Source organism: Dromiciops gliroides, chromosome 2, assembly GCF_019393635.1.
Source record: "Dromiciops gliroides isolate mDroGli1 chromosome 2, mDroGli1.pri, whole genome shotgun sequence".
NCBI classification, from domain to species: domain Eukaryota; kingdom Metazoa; phylum Chordata; class Mammalia; order Microbiotheria; family Microbiotheriidae; genus Dromiciops; species Dromiciops gliroides.
The window spans coordinates 232,460,482-232,471,373 of record NC_057862.1 but is presented as its reverse complement, the minus strand read 5'-3'; the positions used below and the strand labels follow the sequence as shown (position 1 = coordinate 232,471,373).

Sequence of the window (10,892 nt, the reverse complement as noted above, 5' to 3'; positions counted from 1 at the left end):
CAGAAAGTTGTACAGTTAGCCACAGAGCAGCTATGTACCCCTACTCCCACCACATCACGGGAAAGCAGTGTTATACATGGGTTAGGAGAATGGCTGTTTCCATGCCCTCCATCTCCAGGGGTTAACAGGAGATGCTTCCCCTTGACCACCACTATTTAATGTATGGAAGGGGGATACACTCCACATTCAGGGAGGGTCCTCTCTTTGGAGGTAAGGGAGGGACCCAGGGATTCTTATAATTAAGGAAAGAGGGAAACAGCAGCCATACTCAAGCTGATAAGTACAGGATATTACACAACGGGTCAGAGGACTATACCCCTCCACTTTTTCTGCTCACTTCCTAGTTTCTTCATTCGTGTGTTGATGCTGGTAAAGTTTCCCTCCACTGTGACCAGGTTCTCACGCATGGTAGCCTGCACCTGAAGCCAGTAGGGCAGCGTTTGTCCAGCGATCATCTGTTAGGTGGTGTCCAGATGTGTCAGGAGCTGACCAAACTGCATAGCTTTCTCATGCAGCTGCTTGATGGTAACAAGGCAGCTGTACTCGTTCAGGAAGTGTTAGCAGGCAATGGGACTCCAGTGCTGAACTGTCTCATACAACTGATATACCTGCTTTGTGTGTCTGCATCCTCCATGGCAGCTTTGTGGCTTAGCAATCTCATTCACTTTCCCCAGGACACTCTGTAGGCGTGCTTCTACCTGATCCAAAGCAGTAAGGTCCAGGGTGCTCACTCACCTTTGCCTGCAGCAGCTCCACTGTTTCTATCAGGCTGCAGACCCGCAGACAAGGGATTCTGAAGGTCTTGTCACAGTGCACTGTTGCCTCCAGTTCTGACAGCCGTTTCTCAAGCTCTGCAACCTTGGCGGCCTGGGAGAACTTGTCTTGCTCAGGCTGAGAGTGAAGGGCATAAGTGACCAGGCTGCTGTCAGGGGAGGACCCAGCACTGTCCTTGCCCCCTGTCCCAATTCCTTTGCGGCTCCTAGCTGCCTCCAGTTGCACCAGTAGATGGTTGGCCAGGGCTCTGTCAGGGTCAGTGAGGTTGATGGCAGCATCAGGTCCCAGCAGCTTCTCTAGGTGGGAGGCAGCGAGCTGCTGCTTCAGGACGGCCAGCTGTTTGGCCAACACCATGGGCGTCAGCTTCTCCTCAGTGGCTGACTCCTTCACTGTTGTCTTTATCTTCTTCACCTCAGTCATTAATTCTTTTTGTTTTTGTTTTTGTTTTTTTGCAGGGCAGTTGGGATTAAGTGACTTACCCCAGGGTCACACAACTAGTAAGTGTTAAAGTCTCTGAGGTCGGATTTGAACTCAGGTCCTCCTGAATCCAGAGCCGGTGCTCTATCCACTGTGCCACCTAGCTGCCCCTTCAGTCATTAATTCTTTATTTTTTTTTTTTTTGCGGGGCAATGGGGGGTAAGTGACTTGCCCAAGGTCACACAGCTATTAAGTGTCAAGTGTCTGAGGCCGGATTTGAACTCAGGAACTCCTGAATCCAGGGCCAGTGCTTTATCCACTGCGCCACCTACCCCACCCCCCCGAGTCATTAATTCTTGAACCTCATGCAGCAGTCTCTGGTACTTCTGTTGGGGTGTCTCCTTCAGCCCCAGTCCCTCTCCGAGCATTTCAAACTCTCCAGATCATAGCCTGTTCTTTTTGGTCTTCCCAATACAATCCGAAAAGTCAAGTCCCTTGCTCCCCACTCTTTTGTCTTTGAACTTGTCATAGGCAGTATTTGGGTTGACAATGATGTGCTCCATACTTGTACTCGTCCAGCCCCTCCAACTCCGAATCAAATTCTGCTTGGTTGTCCTCAGGGAGGTCACTGATCTCAAACACATCTGGTTCATTTCTGGCAATGCGGGGAGGTCGGAGTATTTGGGATCCTCCATGACAGTGGCAGAGGAAGGCAGGGAAGACAGGGGCAGGGGGGGTCTGGGGCCTCAGCGGGGCCAGAGATGAAACTCAAGCTCTGCCCACAGAAGAAGCTGGTCGGAGTCCTATTATCTTCCATTTTAAAGAACCAGTCCTAAACATATATATACATCATACATACATACACACATACACATATATGTAAAAGGGACATGAGTATATGCATATCCTCATATATGTATTCCTGTGTATATAGAGCTATGCACGAATACTTACATATTGTGAGAATTGGAATGACACCCCCTGCTGGGAGGGACATTGTGAGCTCTGGCCTGAAAAGAAACCATGTGACTTTAGCATCCAGAAGTGACATTTGCTGCCCTGTGGGTCCTGTCAATCAGTGTTACCAGCCAAATAGTTTGGAGCTGTGTGTGTGGACAGCCCTGTTTCTTGTTTCACAGGAGGGTTTGGGAGAAGCCTTTGGGGGAAGTGAGGCCTTTTCATTGGTGGACAGGGGCTTGGTGACAGAGACAGGCAGGATAGGGAGAGCAGGCAAATCTCATACTTTATCCATGTGTTTCTCTTTACTAACCCCTAATATACTTTAATAAGTACTTAATGCCCAAAGATTGATGCTATACATTTTCTAATTTAAAATGACCACTCATTAGACTTTAGATATCATATCTAGGAATTTTAGGACCTTACAGTATAGATGTATACAAACATTTATACATCTATATTTATTTGCCCATATACACAAATGGGGTAAAGGTATGAATATAAATTTATTATTATACGGAAGCACATTGGAAAAAGGCTCTCGAGTCAAGAGACTTGGATTCAAATTTTACTTCTGACATTTCTCACCTTTGTGACCTTGGGTAGGTGGCTTAATCTCCTTAGACCTCAGTTTCCCCATTGGAAGAGATTGGATTAGATAAGAGTTCTTAACCTGAGGTTTTTTTTTTAAATGATAATTGGGGCAGCTAGGTGGCACAGTGGATAGAGCACCAGCCCTGGAGTCAGGAGTACCTGAGTTCAAATCTGGCCTCAGACAGCTGACACAAACTAGCTGTGTGACCCTGGGCAAGTCACTTAACCCCAATTGCCTCACCAAAAAAAAAAAATTAATTAAAATAAATTTTAAAATGATAACTATATTCAATTAAAATTGATTGCTCTTATAATCATTTATTTTATTTCATTCATTTAAAAACATTATTCTGAGAAGGGGGTGCCTAGTCTTTATAAGCTGCTGAAGTAATCCACAATACATAAAAAAAGATTGAAAACCCCTGAAGTAGATGATCTCAAAGGTCCCTCCTTCTAACTTCTATCAAATATGTGTGTATGTGTGTGAGCATACATATGTATATATATATGTGATATACATATAAAATAAGTATCTATAGATATACAAATGCATAAAAGACATCTAGGTGGATAGAGTATTGGACCAGGAAAGAGGAAGATCTTGAGTTTCAAATATGGCCCCAGACAATTACTAGGTTTGTGAGACTGGGAACAAGTCACTTAATTTTGTCTGCCTCCATTTTTTTATTTGTAAAATGAGGCATAATATTAGCACTTAGCTCCCAAAGTTTTTGTGAGATATCAAATGAGAAATACTTATAAAGTGCTTTGCAAATTCTTAAAGTACTATAGAAATTCTGGCTATTAATAGTAGTAGTAGTAGTAGTAGTAGTAGTAGTAGTAGTAGTAGTAGTAGTAGTATAGTAGTAGTAGTAGTAGTAATAAATAAGTAGAAATGGATTTTGAAAACTTTGGGGGACTTTGTATTTGGGCATTGGTGGGATTGGGCTAAATTGTGAGCCGAATCCTCCTCCTCTTCCCAGGGATAGGAGGGAGGTTATTATGGGCCCCAGGTGTTGGGGAAGAACATTTGTGTATTTGTTTTGGCTATTTTGTTGTTGTTGTGTCCAATTCCTCCTGTGTGACCCCATCTGGGTTTTCTTGGCAAAGATATTGGAGTGGTTTATCATTTTAATAGTGATATTTTTCTCCAGCTCACTTTACAGATGAGGAAACAGGGTTGAGTGACTTGCCTAGGGTCCCACAGCTAATAAGTGTCTGAGGTTGGATCTGAACTCAGGAAGATGATTCCCTGACTCCAGGCCTGGCCCTCTATCCACTGTACCACCCAGCTGTTTTTGCTGTACCTTTGAAGTAAGGAATTCATTGCTGTAACTCTGAAGTAAGTAAAAGCTAAAAACAAAAACAAAGGATTTTCTTTCCTATAAGATATGAGTTTTTTAGGAATTGTATATTCTTTTATTAAGAGAGAGCTGTAGGGGGCAGCTAGGTGGCATAGTGGATAGAGCACTGGCCCTGGAGTCAGGAGTACCTGAAGTTCAAATCCAGGCCTCAGACACTTAACACTTACTAGCTGTGTGACCCTGGGCAAGGTCACCTTAACCCCAATTGCCTCACTAAAAAAAAAAAAGAGAGAGAAGAAAGCTGTAGGGCAGCTAGGTGGCACAGTGGATAAAGCACCAGCCCTGGATTCAGGAGGACCTGAGTTCAAATCTGACCTCAGACACTTGAAACTTACCGGCTGTGTGACCCTAGGCAAGTCACTTAACCCTCATTGCCCTGAAAAAAACAAAACAAAACAAACAAAAAAAAAAAGAGGCAGCTGTGGTATAGTGAAAAGGGCACAAATTTGGAGTCTGATGCCTAGGATTGGTGTCCTGGCTCTGCCCAGTGGTAGCTGTGTCACTTCAGGGAAAACACAAAATTCTGTGACATGATTTCTTTGTTTGTTGAATGGATATAATACTTGCACTACATACCCCAGGGGCTGTTGTCAGGCTTAAAGGAGATAATGTGTGCAAATTGCAAAGAACCATCTAAGCATTCGCTGCTGTTGCTGCTGTTGCTATTACTCTGTATCTTTCACTTAGCAGACCCTACATGCTCATTTTTGTTCAACATCACTAAAGCTATAATAGCTAACATATGTATAGCATTTACTATGTGCCAGGCTCTGTGCTAAGAGCTTTACAATTATTATCTCATTTAATCCTCACATAACTCTGGGAGGTAGGTGTTATTACTATGCCCATTTTGTTCAATTGTTTTCAGTCGGGTCCAAGGCTTCATGACCCTGTTGGGGTTTTCTTGCCAAACATAAGGAGCAATTTGCTATTTCCTTCTTCCAACTCATTTTCCAGATGAGGAAACAGAGGCAAACAGAGTTAAGTGACTTGTCTGGGGGTCACACAGCTGGGGCCGAATGTGAACTCAGATCTTCCTGACTCTAGGCCCAGGGTTCTACCCACTGCATCATCTCATGCCACCTAAGCAACTCTGATAATGATAACCAAAAAAGTTATTATACTGATAAGAAATGCAGGAAAATCTGGTGAGAGTTGTCTCAAAACTTTGAGGGCATAGTGGTCAATTCACAAGAACAAGACTGCAGCCACATAAACAAAAAGCTTGTTCACAACTTCCTTTTTTCTAGGGTTCCTGATGCTCCTTCTTATGCCTCTAAAAAACACCAGAGAGAGGGCAGTAATCTCTCTTCCTAACATCTTGAAGCTCTCTGGTCCCTGATTAATTCAGGCAAGGAATGTGTGTCTATGGAACTATATCACTTCTCTTGTTTAACACCCTGTCCGTAAGTGAAGGAGTTTCTTCACCTGCCGCAGATACTGAACAGTAGTCATGTTTAAGAGGGTTTCTTCTTGAATCATGAGGTCATGCTTTAATAATAATGGATCATACTTATTAGCTATGTGATCCTGGGCAAGTCACTTAACTCTCATTGCCCCACAAAAAAGAAAAGAAGAGAAAAGAAAAAGAAAAATTTGGCAACTAGGTAGAGCAATGGATAAAGCACCAGCCCTGGATTCAGGAGGACCTGAGTTCAAATCTGGCCTCAGACACTGACACTTACTAGCTGTGTGACCCTGGGCAAGTCACTTAACCCTCATTGCCCTGCAAAACAAAACAAAAAAATAATAATGGATCATCTTCCAGTTTGACCCACTTCCTCCCAGTTCATGCAACCACTGATCTCCCTTTTCCTAGTCTACTGTATTTTAGACTTCTTGTCTCTGGGCTACCTGCCTCCAGCACTGACACATCCCAGTTGATCCTCATTTCTGCTTCCCAATGATTTTCTCATGCCTCACTCTCCTCTGCTTGGACAACCCCATCCCTCTTCCTGTATCACCTTCCCTGACCACTTTAGAATTGTAGTGTGGGGGGCAGCAAGTCACTTAAACCCCCCATTGCCCTGCCCCCCCCAAAAAAAAAAGGAAAGAAAGAAAATGACCACTGGCAGAATAATAAACCTATACTCTGGCCTGGATTAGCAAATGATACAGAGTTGTTTGTGTAAGGTGTATGTAGGCTATGTGTACATCCACATGACTTTCCTAAATGTGGCTTGAGGGGAAGCATATCTCTGAAACCTTGAATTTCTTTCAAAGGGAGACCTTGATTCCAGCCTGAAGGGAGCATGAGATTGGGGGCCCTGAAGCTGGCTACTCTGCTCTCCTTGGAAAGGTGGTGCCAGACTAGAATTATTCCATTTCCCCCCTTAAGTGTTGTTATTGTAGAGGAAAATGAATTTGGGGGTTACAAATCACTATCCCTTAAAGGGTAAAGAGTGCCCCAAGCTGTATTTGAAGGCTTGACTGCTTTATCACCAAATTGCTAGTTATACAAAAGACCATTAGGAATAAATAAATCAATTTTTGTTAGCTGATAGCAAATAGAAATCATAGAAGTTATACATTTAGAATATACCAGACGATACACAAAGTCAATGACCTCTCCCACTGGCAGTGTTACATCTCAGCTCAGCTGAGTCTCTCATCTCAATGGATCTCATCTCAAGGGAAGATTTCTCTCTCTAGGGAACAAACTGGAAATCAGGGAAATGTTGAAGCACTGATTCCTCTATAGGTCTGTTGCTTCCCAGTCTTTTCTATCCCTCCAGGGGTCTTTCTCTGAAGATCTCTCTCAGAAACAGAAATCAAGAAAAATGTTTCTTTTCTCTGCTTCTGTCCATCATGCAGATAGGAAGTGCCAAGTGACCATTCTCTCCACCAATAAGAAGAGTCTTATGCAAATATATCAGGCTTGAACTTTACACTTATACAGTGCAGAGTCAAAGGAAAATGCAGCAATTCCTATCAAGCTGCCCTGTAATCTGCTTTAATAGTTTTGGCAACTTCCTGGCATATTGTAATAGTATTTATAAGTGATATTCACTGTTTGCTTACATCTTGTCTTGTGTACTGTGAGTCTTTGTGTTTTTTTAGTTTTTCTTTTCTGTGTGTAAGAAATAAATACCTGTCCCATACTTGATAAATATTAGATATTGAATATCTTTCCATGCCACACTTGTGGGAAGACACTATAGATGAGCTAAAACCTAAGCTTTAAGTAAATTATCTGGGGCAGCTAGGTGGCACAGTGGATAAAGCACTGGCCCTGGATTCAGGAGGACCTAAATTCAAATCCAGCTTCAGACACTTGACACTTACTAGCTATGTGACCTTGGGCAAGTCACTTAACCCCAATGCTCCACCAAAAAACCACAAAAAACACACACACACACACACACACACACACACACACAAAAGTAAATTATCTTAGGACATTGAGCATCAGTGAGCTGAAGAGTGATAGAAAAGGAGGCTGATACCTCTTCTAGGAGGCCAGGCTTACCCAGGACTGATGCACCTAATAACTAAATGCAAGGCTCTAGTGCAGAGGAGCTCTGTAGTGGAGAAGGGAAGTCATAGTGTTCAAGTCACTTGTGAGCATCAGTTATTATTATCATTAGACTTCCTACAAGAAATTTTTTTACAAAGAGGAAAAAAGACACTTCAGCAAAACTAACCCACACATCAACCAAGCCTGACAGTATATGCAATGTTCAGCATCCATAGTTTTACCTCTGCAAGCAGGGAGGGAGGCTGGATTTCTCATCTCTTTTCTGGGGACCATGATTAATCATTATATTAATACAGTTGGTTTGGCAGAGGTGTACTGATTTTTAGGTGTTGGTTGTGATTCTTTACGTTTATATTATCACAGTCATTGTCTCAATTCCTTTTAATCTGGTTTCAAATATCACTATTTAAGGGTATGATGGAGCCAGATTTAACCAGTTTGGGAGAGGAGCCATTGTTAAATTTAAGTGTTAATAATGCAGATTAAACTCAAAAGCAAGTGTGCATACATGCCCCACCCCCCCCCCCCCCCCACCCGGGTTTTTAAAAATTTACCGCCACATTTCTATATTGTTCCTTAACACTGCTTGAGCTTACTTAGCAATAGAAGGTTAAGGAATGAAGCAAGTCATCACTGGACTGGAGGCTATAATAATACTTATTATTAATAAGTGGTATTAATATAGCACTTTAAGGTTTGGAAATTGCTTTAGATTTATTATCTCACTTGAGCCTTATGAACCCTTACACCTCTGACACATGCTAGTGAAATAAGTCAGTCCATTAAACAATTTATTAAGTAACTACTATCAGGCACTGTGCTAAGCACAGGTTACAAAGAAAGGTAAAGACAATTCTACAGCTAGGTGGCACAGTGGATAGAGTAACTGGCTCTGGAGTCAGGAGAACCTGAGTTCAAATCCAGCCTCAGACCCTTGACACTACTAGCTGTGTGACCTTGGGCAAGTCACTTAACCCGGATACCTCAAAAATAAAATAAAATAAAAAGAAACTGAAAAGTTGGAGGGGGCAGGGTGAGAGTGCTCAGGGAGGTTGCCCAATATGGATGCATGATGGGATCCTGTCTCGGTCACAGTTTCTCTCTTTCATTTGGAGTCAGACAGCCTGGGTTTAGAACTCTGGGTTCTGCTCCTTCAAACCTGTATGACCTAGGTCCTTGACTTTCCTCAGATATGTACAAAGGAAAGAACCTTAATCAATGATCCTTGAGATCTCTTCTACCTTCCCAGTCTGAATTGTCTGAGATGTAGTGAGATGCCATAAGGTGTCCTTTCCAGGAATACCTTTGAGAAAGCCTATGGCTTTCTTTAAAAAAAAAAAAAAAAAGCCCTGAACAATGTCCTGAGCCCACATCAGGCTTTTTTTTTTTTTTTTTTTTTTTGCTGGGCAGCGAAACATGGACTAATACACTAGACAAAAGAAGCCTTAACCAGCTTCCACACGCACCGCCTTCGCCTTCGGCACCGCATTACAAGATAGGCGCATTCCTAAAGATCTACTCTATGGCGAGTTAGCCTCAGGCCAAAGACCTGCTGGATGCCACAGCTTCACTACAGAGATGTCTGCAAGCGAGACTTGAGGGCTCTGGGAATAGACACCGGCAAGCTGGGAGGAGATGGCCAAGGACCCCGGCCTGATGGAGTTCAGTATCAGGAGCAGCTTGCATGCAGCTGAGATGGGCCTCCAAGCTCTGGAGGAAGAAAAACGAACCAACAGGCAACAGAGAGCGCAGTTTCCGATGTCCTCCTTGCAGCAGGAGCTGCGGCTCCCTTATCGGACTGCACAGCCACACTGTGGCCTGTGGCTCTTCAAGGCGCTGGTCTATGGTTGTCCTCACTGGTGGAAGCTAATACTAGCCTCCCTTATAGGCAATTAAGTGGCTAAGTGGATAGAGCTCTGTGCCTTGGAGTCAGGAAGACTCAGATTTGACCTCAGACACTGACTAGCTCTGTGACCCTGGGCAAGTCACTAAAATGAGCTGGAGAGGGGAAATGGCAAACTACTCCGGTATCTTTGCCAAGACAATCCCACGGACAGTATGGGCCAGTGGACCGTGAAGAGTAGGACACGACCACACAAGTCCATTCCCGAAACTGCCCGAGAGTCCTCCCAGGGGGCAGCATTGCTCAGTGAGATTGCTCAGGTCAGTCTTCTCTCCCAGACTAGACATTCCGGGTTCCCAGGGCCAAAAAGCAGGTGCGCAAAAGAGCCAATGACTACCTGCAGCTGACAATTTCGTTCTCCAGCACTCACAGCTAGAGAAGTTTCTGACGTTTCTTTTGGCTGGTGTGAGTAGGAATGGGTACACGTGGTCCAGAGAAAGAGACCAACGGCGCCCCACGCACGTCCTGCTGCGTGCGCGCGGATAAGGACATCTTCGAGGGAGCCGGGCTCACTTGGGCAGGTGCCCCTAAGCCGCAGCTGCCTCGTCCCCTATTAGGGGTGGGGGCAGGAGAAAAGGGGGTTATCGGCTCCCGCTTCCAGATGGCCTATTCCACTTGGCCCCCAGAGGAGAGGCCCTTGCTTTTTTCTTTTTTTTTTTTTTTTTGGGGGGGGGGGAATGAAGGTCACGAGCAGCAGTCGCCCGGAGCCAGCGACTGCAGTGTGTCTGTGTGTGGTCACGGATCATTACTGTAACCCCGCTCCCAGGAGCAGCCTTCCCTCTCCCTGTGCTGGAGACGTGAGTGGCGGGGCTGGCTGAGCCCGCTCCGACACACTGCGCTCAGAGCTGGCAGAAGCAGGACTCGGGGGGCGGGGGGGCGGCCCTGGCCGGCCTCTCTGTTTCGTTCGGTTCTGTTCTGTTCGTTCCGGATGGCACTCCCTCGCCTGGCGCAGCCTCTTCATACTCCAGAAATGGTGCGGCCTGGGCTGCATTGTTATTTCCTTTTGCTCACGTTTCTGTCGAGTGGGTGCTTCTGAGCATGCAGTTGAATGACATGTTTTCAGCGGGCAGTAGCCCCCAGAAGGAAAAAAACCAAACCAAAACAAAAAACCCCAAACGTAGAGGCTTCTTAACAGATGTAACTTCAGCATCAGAATGATACAGCCGACTTGAAATGGACAGCTGTCTCCTGTAAATGTCACCAAAAATTCCATCCACACAAAACTGGATTTGGGAAACGATCAAGTCCTTGCCAGTTTTACAAGGGGAGAGAGTTAAAATATCATTTAGTCAATTGCCTCTCTCTCAGCTCCCTTTCCAGTGGTTGTCCTCCACTCTTGCCCCACTCCCCAGCAATGCAGCATAGGGACCTAGCTACTCTTTTCCCCTTGGAGCTTATGTCG

At 44.6% G+C, this 10,892-nt stretch overlaps 1 pseudogene; it reads right to left on the bottom strand.

The window, feature by feature from the left end:
* Nucleotides 1-302: 302 nt before the first annotated feature.
* LOC122738620 lies at nt 303-1,886 on the bottom strand (annotated as a pseudogene).
* Nucleotides 1,887-10,892: the final 9,006 nt, after the last annotated feature.